We start from the raw sequence: 9,287 nt of genomic DNA on the forward strand, positions 1-9,287 counted from the left end.
TGCTTCCAGTTTTGGGCTCCACAATTCAAAAAGGATGTGGAGAAGCTTGAGAGAGTCCAGAGAAGAGCCACGCGCATGATCAGAGGTCAGGGAAGCAGACCCTACGATGACAGGCTGAGAGCCCTGGGGCTCTTTAGCCTGAAAAAGCGCAGGGTCAGGGGTGATCTGATGGCCACCTACAAGTTTATCAGGGGTGACCACCAGCATCTGGGGGAACGTTTGTTCACCAGAGCGCCCCAAGGGATGACGAGGTCGAATGGTCACAAACTACTTCAAGATCGTTTCAGGCTAGACATAAGGAAGAATTTCTTTACTGTCCGAGCCCCCAAGGTCTGGAACAGCCTGCCACTGGAGGTGGTTCAAGCACCTTCACTGAACACCTTCAAGATGAAACTGGATGCTTATCTTGCTGGGATCCTATGACCCCAGCTGACTTCCTGCCCTTTGGGCAGGGGGCTGGACTCGATGATCTTTCGAGGTCCCTTCCAGCCCCGATGTCTATGAAATCTATGAAACATAATGTCTTGGGTTAGTAACCCTGACCTGTTACATATTGCTAGTATAGTTGCACACTGGTGCGTAAGAGTTTACTGATTTAAGCAGGAATTCTGTATGGTTATTTGTTGTAGTGTCATCTTGTGGCAGCTGCATTAGTGTATCAAAAAGTGCAGACGGCAGGAAGACTAGCCTACTATAGATGCAAAGAAATGGGAAGTTTAGATATTTTCAGTCAAACTCCAGCATTGTTATATTGGAGGTATATATAAGGGGTGCATATATAGGGATTGTTATACAGTTTAGGTTTTCAAAAACACAAAGTGTACCGTTAAAAGTCTGTAGATTTGGGCACCTACCTCACTTTTGTGACTTGATAGTCACATTAACATTTAATTCATTTCACTAAAAACTCAGATTCCCTGCCTTTTTGAGAGAGAGCTATATGTTTAGTGGAGAATATTGTTAGAATCAGCAATATCTTGTGAACTAGTAAAAATGTAAGAATTTATTTAACATTTGTTCTTGGTGAGTGGCCAAAGCTTGAAGGTCTTTGACTTTATTACACAATCTCAATGGGTATATATTTTTTTTTTTTTTTATCTTTTGGGCAGCATTTCACACAGCTCTTTCTCCAAAACTTCAGTTTTCATTCCTCTCCTATTTTTTTCAAACAGGCTACTGTAAATCTTCCTTGAAAAGGATCTCAGAAATATGATGGGTGCTGCATCAAGCATTTCCGTTTTGAAAGCATAGTGTAGCTGAGCATGAAGTAAAATAAGCCGCTACTTGTTTTTTGTTAACAGTTGCCTTTTGTTTGTTTGTTTGTTTGGTTTTTTACTTTCCCCAAGCAATAGGTCAGAATTATAAATGGTCACATGATAGCATTTCATCTAGGCAAAGAAGAAACCAGAAGTGTCTCATGTAAATTGCTATCCCAGTGGGATAATATTACCTTAAAAGTATGGGGGACTTGAATATATTCTCTGAGATTGCATTTTGGACTTGCTCCCATTTTCCATTCTTTTGTTTTGAATTCAGATAGGTCATGTGAATGTTGCCTCTGCTCACAAAAGCTGTCTGAATTTAAAATGAAGCTTTTCAAAATTAAAAAGGCAAAGTCAAGAGGATAGTGACTGTGGGTAAGAGATTCCATTTAGAAAATTGGAAGCGAGTTGTTTAAAGTGATATAATTACAAAACAAAACAAAATAAAAAACCTACTGCACCTGCACAAAGTAAGATTTCTAAGACTTCACTTTCTCTTCCCTAACAGCTATCTTTTTTGTCAAATTTTAGCTTTGTTGTTACTTGCTTTCATGCCAAAACTGTAAATTAAACTCAAATAAAATGTAAAAGGTTTTTATAAAAGGGGTATTTTTTTTTTTCTTTAAATCTCCTTGTTCTGAAAAATTGGCTGGTCTATGCTTGATCAAGCTTTCAGAAAATAAAATGAAATCCAATCTCAAGCAGAAGCCTAGTCTCAAAAGTTTTAGCTCCAAATTTGGAAATTTAAAAGCAAAAACAAACAAGCTATGTGCATGGAATTGCTTAGGCAACCATAACTGTAGATGACTCTTGGTTTCAGCTGTCATATGGGTATTTATAGCTGTGCATTTATGAAAAAGCTGGTGGGTTGATACAACTATACACTGAAATACTACAGCACAGACACTGCTTAGAGAAATGGCAATTCAAAATTTTTCCACATCATTCAACCAATATCCTTAGGGTTTGGACACATGTTTATACTGATGCCTTTGCCCCAGTGTAAGCAAGAAGCAGACATATAACATGCAAGCCAACATAGATATAACTTACTTGAAGCTATTGTAGAAATACCCTAGGGAAAGTCAGTGTAAGTGAGATATCTGAAGCTGTCCTGGGTAACTGTCTACTACATGTGAACAGGCAAGTGCCTGTTTCCTGCCACCTAGTGGCAAGCTGCTGCAATAGTACCTATTGCAGGCCCTCACTAAAGTACAACCTGTAGAGTTCTCATCAAACGACCAAAGGATATGTAGCGTCACACACACACACACACACACTTCCCCTTTAGTCTTCGGTTGCTACCATAAGTCTATGAACATAAGCCTGTTGTAATTCGTAAGCATGTGCAAGAGAGAAGTAGATATTTATGGAGACACATTATTTTGTGGTCATCAGAATATCCAGGTCTGGTCATCTATATGGTTGTCTAAAAAATGTCACCTATGCACAGATTGGCATTCTTTTCCTGGATACCTAGCCTTGTGTGCATGGATAATTATGCATGACTGTGGATGTGCCCAGACTGGGCATATACACTTCCAATAAAACGATAGAGAAAAGCATGCTCCTATCTTCTCCCCAGCACATAGTATGCTGGAAGCTAGGGTTCGTGGTTCCCCCCCACCCAGACCCAGTTTGAATGTAGGTGTCCCCAGCTTCCCAGTCCAGTGCTCTTAAATATTACAGCCCAGGTCAACTGTGATCCAAGTCCTTCTCTGGTGCTTCTTTTGAAGATGGCCTCTTTGGCAGCCATGAGAGGGGGGAGGTATGTGGGACATACGTGTGGCTGGGAGGAGGAGAGAAACCCAGGTGTGTAGCTTGGTGAGGTGACTGCTGGCCTGGAGGGGGCTTTGGGTTCTAGCTGGGGCCCTTGCTCTCAGTGAGGAATTAGAATCAGAAAATTAGGATTGGAAGGGACCTCAGGAGGTAATCTAGTCCAAATCCCTGCTCAAAGCAGGGCCATCCCCAACTAGATCATCCCAGCCAAGGCTTTGTCTAGCTGTGTCTTAAAAATCTTCAAGGATGGAGACTCCACAACCTCTCTGGGTGTCCTGTTCCAGTGCTTTACTACCCCCTCATGAGAAAGTCCTTCCTAATATCTAAGGCAATCAGATTTGCCCTTGGTGAATCCATGCTGACCGTTTCTAATCACCTTCTTCTCTTACAAGTGCTTAGAAATGGATTTTTTGGGAGTGTCTACATGAGATGCTATGTCACCATAGCATTGATGGGCACTAATCATAATACCATTGCTACTGTGCAGTAGCAACAAGTTTTTGTACAGTAGCTGGTTGCTACTGCACAGTATGGTCGAAAATAACCTGTGCGCCATTGGGATTGCACAGTACTGGTGGGTACTGTGCAGTCATTTAGTACTTAGTGCTAAAGCAAGTACTAAATGACTGCACAGTACCAACTGCACAGTCAGGGTCATGTGTAGACATGCCCCTTGCGGACCTACTTCATGATTGTTCCAGGGACTGACATGAGGCTAACCCAGGGGCGGGCAATTATTTTGGGTGGAGGGCCGCTTAGTGAGTTTGGGCAAGCTGTCAAGGGCCGCATGGGTAGCCTAACCCCTGACCTTTGCCACCAGAAGCCCTTTCCCTCACCCCCAGAAGTACTCCTTTCAGCAAGGGGTTTCGCCATCTCAGAACCAGAAAAATACCAAATTATATTCTAAAAGAAAACATTGACAGCATTCATTAATTTGATTTCAAAAAGTATTTTTCTCCTGATTTACATGCGTTTGTGTAGCGTACATGGAGGTGATTGCACAATAGCTTAAAAGGAAGTCTTACTCCTGTATGTTGTGGGGGGGTGGGTATAGGTTTGTGGGCTGTGGATGTGTGGGTATGTGGAGTGTGGGGGAGGACATGGGTATGTCTGTGGGGGTGTGGGGTGAGGGAGCATGTGGCTGTGTGTGTGGATATGTGGGGTGTGGGTGAGTATGGGATTTGTGGGGGAAATGGCTGGGATATATGAGGGGGTGTGGGTGTGGGGGTCTGCATGTATAGCAGTGTGGGGGGGTGAGTGCATATGTATGGTGGGGTGTGCATGTGGGACTCACCCTATGAAAACACACACACCACACCCCCCCCACACACACACACACCCTCTACCTGCTCCTGGTCCCGGGGCACTGGTATGGCCCATGCCCCCCAGTCCAGCAATGCAGTTCAGGGCCACGTGGTATTAGCCCCTTTCCAGTCATCCAGTACCTTTCCCAAACACCACAAATTTTGAAAGATAATGGCCATCAGCTCTGCAGTCACATCGGCTAACTCCCTCAGCACCCTCAGGTGTATTGCCTCCAGCCCCATGGACTTGTACATTTCCATTTTTTCTAATTAGTCCCTAACCTGTTCTTTTGTCATAGTCAAGTGCTCACCTTCTGCCAAACTGTGCCGCCTGGTACAGTACTCTGGGAGCTGACCTTGCCTGTGATGACTGAGGTGAAAGGCATTGAGTACTTCAGCCTTTTCCATATCATCTGTTACTAGGTTGCTCCCCCATTCAGTAAAGAACTCATGCTTTCCCTGATCTTCCTGATTGCCTTCTATGACAAGATAACTGGTTCTGTGAATATGGGGAGAGCAGCCTTGACTTTAGCAAGGCTTTTCATATGGTCTCTGTAACAGGGGGCCTGCTCTGGGCTGATCTCACTGTGGCCCACCCACCTGTTTCTGGGCTAACCGCCCACCTTCTTACCTGCCATGCCTTGTTGTTAATTAGTTCGTTGATGTAATTAAGTGGGAGGTTGCCCATTTCGTGCTGCGATGTCAGGGGGCACTATCTGCGGCTCCATTCCTTCCTTACACCGCAGCCCAAGCCCACAGATGGCATCTAGATGTTATCATCATCACCAGCACCCACACTGGACCCCAGAATCCTCCTAACTGAACCCCGCCTGGATTCCTCTCCTCAGGTGGTCTCATTCACCTTCATACTGGGCAGCATAGCTCCCTGAACTGCTTCCCCTTTGGGTGTGGTCCCCCTAGGACCTTTGGCTCACTAGTCCTGGCCCACCTCCAGGCCAGTTGGAACCCCAGACCCTCAGCTCTTGGGCATCCCTCACAGTGGGCCCCTGGCCCTTTGACCCTTCTGGTCCTGGCCCCAGCATTGACCAGTCAGGGGAAGTCCAGACAGGCATTATCCTATGGCCTTTTCTCTCTCTCCAGGGCTCCACCCTCCAGACCCTACAAAGGGGTTACCCACCCAGTTGTGGGGGCTAGGGGTTAAGGCACTCCAACCTGCCTTTCACCAGGGTGGTAACTAGCCTGGCATTTCCTGGGGGCTCCCGCGCCACTGAGAGCCCCACCAGGCCACCCACTCCCAGCAGGGTGCAGTTTTAGGTCACGCTCAGGACCAGGAGCCTCCTGACCATCCCCTACAGCTCTTCCCTTACCTCCAGGTGATACCAGCAGCCCTCCAGCCAGGCAGTGTTGTTACCTACTCTCCAGCAGCAAAACTGCCCTGTTTATATGGGCAGCCCTAGGTTCAAAATGGCTGCCCTCATCAGGCACCTGGCAGGTGCTAGCTCCAGGCCCTTAAAGTGGCAGGCACCAACAGTGCCCTGCCACAGTCTCCCACAACATGCTCACAGGCAAGCTAAGGAAGTATGCGTTGGTTGAATGGACTCTAAGTTGGATAGAAAACTGGCTGGATGGTCAGGCTCAAAGGGTAGTAATCAGGGTAATAATTAGTTTCCCCCTGCACTGACTTCCATCCATTTCTATTCTTAATTTTTTTTACCAACAAATATATTAGTGGCTCATCTTCAAAAGAAGCACTGAAGAAGATAACAGCTGAGCTGTGGCTTGGTGGTTTGAGTGTTGTGCTGGGAAATCAAGGGCACTACTCTAGGGTAAGGAGACTGAGAACCCAGTACCTCCAGCTTTCCAGCTGAGTGTTTGAGCCACTGAGCTGCAGGGCAAAAAAAGCAGGGACAACCCCACCGTTTTCCTGTGTATGAAGATAAGGCTGGTAGTCATGGAGTTTGGTTGACTCTGGGCGTGTCTACATGAGATGTTACATCACTGTAGCTATGCACTATGGTAATATAGCATCAGCGGGCACAAACCATGATGCTGCAGCTATATGACCATAGTGATGCACTCCTCTGGTATAGTGTGTTGCTACGGCGACATAATGGCTAAAAATAACCATGCACCATGCAAATGGTGCAGTATGAGCTGTTACTGCACCGTCATTTAGTACTTCCTTTTGGAAATACTAAGTGACGGTGCAGTAACAACAGTGCTGTAGAGGCACATGTACATGTGCTCTTTATTTCTGAACATCCAAGGCTACATCCAATCGGGCACATATCTACTCTACTCTAGTTGCTTCCACGTGACTATGTAATTGCACATTGTCATCCCAGTGCATTTGGCTCTGTACCCAGGAATAAAATGCTAGCCTGCACCTAAGTGGCATTTGGGGCACATAGGCAACTAAAACTGTCATGTGAATGACCAGATCTGACTGTTTAGATGACCCAGACAGGAACAGAATGTCACCCTTACTCTCAAGTTGAGCTGAACTCATCAATTCATAGCATGTAGGCCACAAAACGGCTGTTAAAATTTTTATGCAGCTTTGAAATAACCTCACTTTTCAGCTCTCTTTGAAATACTGCTGAAGTGAAAGATCATGGCCTATCACCCCATGCCAAACAGTTATATTAACACTGAATGGAGGTCAGGTTTTTCCACATATTCCAGTTCCCTTACTTTTGTCATTGTTTTCTTCACCTTTATCTTTCTGTAATTTTCTTCAATGCACTTACAAGAATAACTCTCTCTCCCATCTTCAAGGCCAGAGTTGAGCATTCTTTAAAGAGATATTAAGCATTAAAATAGCAAAAAGTAATGATGAATAATTGGGAAAATCTGAGGTGGAGATGACAAGAAGTGGAAAAAATAATCTAAGAAAAGGAATCTTATTAATAAGGCAAAAGTAAAGTAGAGAAAACAGGGTAATCATTGTGGAAAGCATCCAACCCATTTGCGGTATTCTAGTTAAGAGGGCTCAACTGCATTGTTGTTCTCTCCTGCCTCCAAATGCTTCACCTACTTCTGTCAGATCTGTGACTCAGCTCTGCAAAGTCAAATGAATGTTGTCTCATGGCAGGGAGTGATAGGGCTCAGTTGAGACTTGGAGAATGTAAACCATGCTGTAAATTGGTGGGAAAACAAGGTCTCTGCCTCAGGTATTAGGTCTTGCTTACCCCAGTTGTCCACTGGTATAACTCCAGGGAATTTGGTGGAATCACTCCAGTTTTATACACTGTACAAGGCATCAAACAGGGTCCTATTCGGCTGAGATCTCTCTGGAAATGTCAGCTATGGTGATGCCAGGGGAACTGCCTGTTGGGGTGCAGTGAGCATGCAGTCATGGCTATATCCCTGGCCAGCTGCATCCCCAACCCTCTAAGGCTCAGAGTGCTACAACAACCAATGTGCAGCTGTCCACCCTTGGGGGGCTACTGTTTTGCAGCCAGACAATGGCTGTCATTTTGGGGGATTCTGAGGGAGATGAGAGAGCAATGCTCAGTCTCTCAAGTAGCCATAGGTGTAAATCCCAACCCAGGAGCTGCAACAGACCTTGGCAGTCTAGGAAATCCAGCTTAAAATGAGGTTTTAAGAATGTCTAGGCTTCTCAGTTTTTAACAGTGAACTTCCTCTGCTCTACAGAAAATCTTAGTTCAGCCAGGGGGCCCTCCAGAGCAGGGGCAGTGGAAATCAGTGCCTAGGAGCTGGGCAACCAACATCTCTGTTTCATTAAAAAAAAAAAAAAGCTAGAATGGAAATGCACCAATTTTTTCCATGACAAAAACACATCAGGCATCCTTTTCACTGAAAATGTTGACATTTCTAATTTTGCATTGTGAATCGGAACAAAAAAATCTGTTCAAAGGACTGGGATTTCTCATAGAATGGAAATTCTGGGTTTCAGCCAGCTTACAGGAGGATGACACATATTAGAATTTAAACTTTGAGCCATTTCAGTGCTATTGCATCCCTTTTGCCATACACACTCTTCATACACCCTCTTTCCCCCCACCCCAACACAGCAGCTCAGTCTGGCCTTTCACCCATCTCTCTCGTATATGCACTCTATTTTACTGACAATTAATATACATACTTTGAAATTAATTTTTACTGCTTTTGATAATGACCAAGGGCTAAAAATTATAACATAGCATGTAACATGTACCTAGCATGTAAATGTTAGGATCTGTAACCCTTGAGAATTCCATTTCTTGGATGAGGTACTAACTTCATTCTGACCTGTTTCTTAATTAAAAGGGCTGGAATGGCATAATGCAGACCTAAAAAGCCTGGAGTAACAATACTCTGCCTCCAGCACTGTCTACAGCAGCCATAAGCTATTTCCTATGGGCTATTCTCCTTCAAACTATAATATAGTGGATGGGTCAGAGGTTTCTCTGGGGGATGGGAGCATATTGCATTGTGGAGATTCAAGGTGGTGCTGCTGTCCAAAGGGTAGCCTGGAGAGATGCTTTATCTTACACACGCTCTCAAGACTGTCTTAATTGTCCTAGCAGCTACTCTTGACCCTTAATGCAGTACAGAATCAAAAAGAAGCCAGGGTGGCTTAAAATCATCTTAGCTTCCCTTTCTCTTTGTAAAGAGGCACAGTACAAAAAGCTCACTTTTGGGCACCTTATTTAAGTAAAGTCTGTGATGTAGGTCCAAAGTCACAAAGGGGTATTCACAGAGTTTGTCAGAGGATTTTCCCCATACCAGGTACAGGTTGTGATATTGGAGGTCTCATTTCTAACACAGCTAAACTATTTGGATCAGGAACAAGTTTTACTCCATGGTCAGATTGGAATGGATGGGGCTGGTGGGTGGGGGTGCCTTCCCCTGAGTGAGGTGGTATGGTCCTCTTCCTTAGATCTCTTGAGCATGTTTTAATAAACTATTTCCTGTCTTCACAGCAGCAGGACAATGACAGTGTCCTCACCCCCCCCCCCCCCCCATACTGGGCCAT

At 44.9% G+C, this 9,287-nt stretch overlaps 1 long non-coding RNA gene across 2 annotated transcripts in view; it reads right to left on the reverse strand.

The window, feature by feature from the left end:
• LOC102377933 overlaps window positions 1-2,392 on the reverse strand; it is a 47,876-nt gene extending 45,484 nt beyond the window's left edge. For both annotated transcript variants that reach the window (XR_003091906.1, XR_003091905.1), the window contains exon 1: window positions 2,316-2,392. This is a non-coding gene — a long non-coding RNA (uncharacterized LOC102377933). The remainder of the gene's footprint in view (window positions 1-2,315) is intronic.
• Between the last annotated feature and the right edge of the window lie 6,895 nt (window positions 2,393-9,287).

This window comes from Alligator sinensis, unplaced genomic scaffold, assembly GCF_000455745.1.
Source record: "Alligator sinensis unplaced genomic scaffold, ASM45574v1 scaffold591_1, whole genome shotgun sequence".
In the NCBI taxonomy this organism is placed as follows: Eukaryota; Metazoa; Chordata; order Crocodylia; family Alligatoridae; genus Alligator; species Alligator sinensis.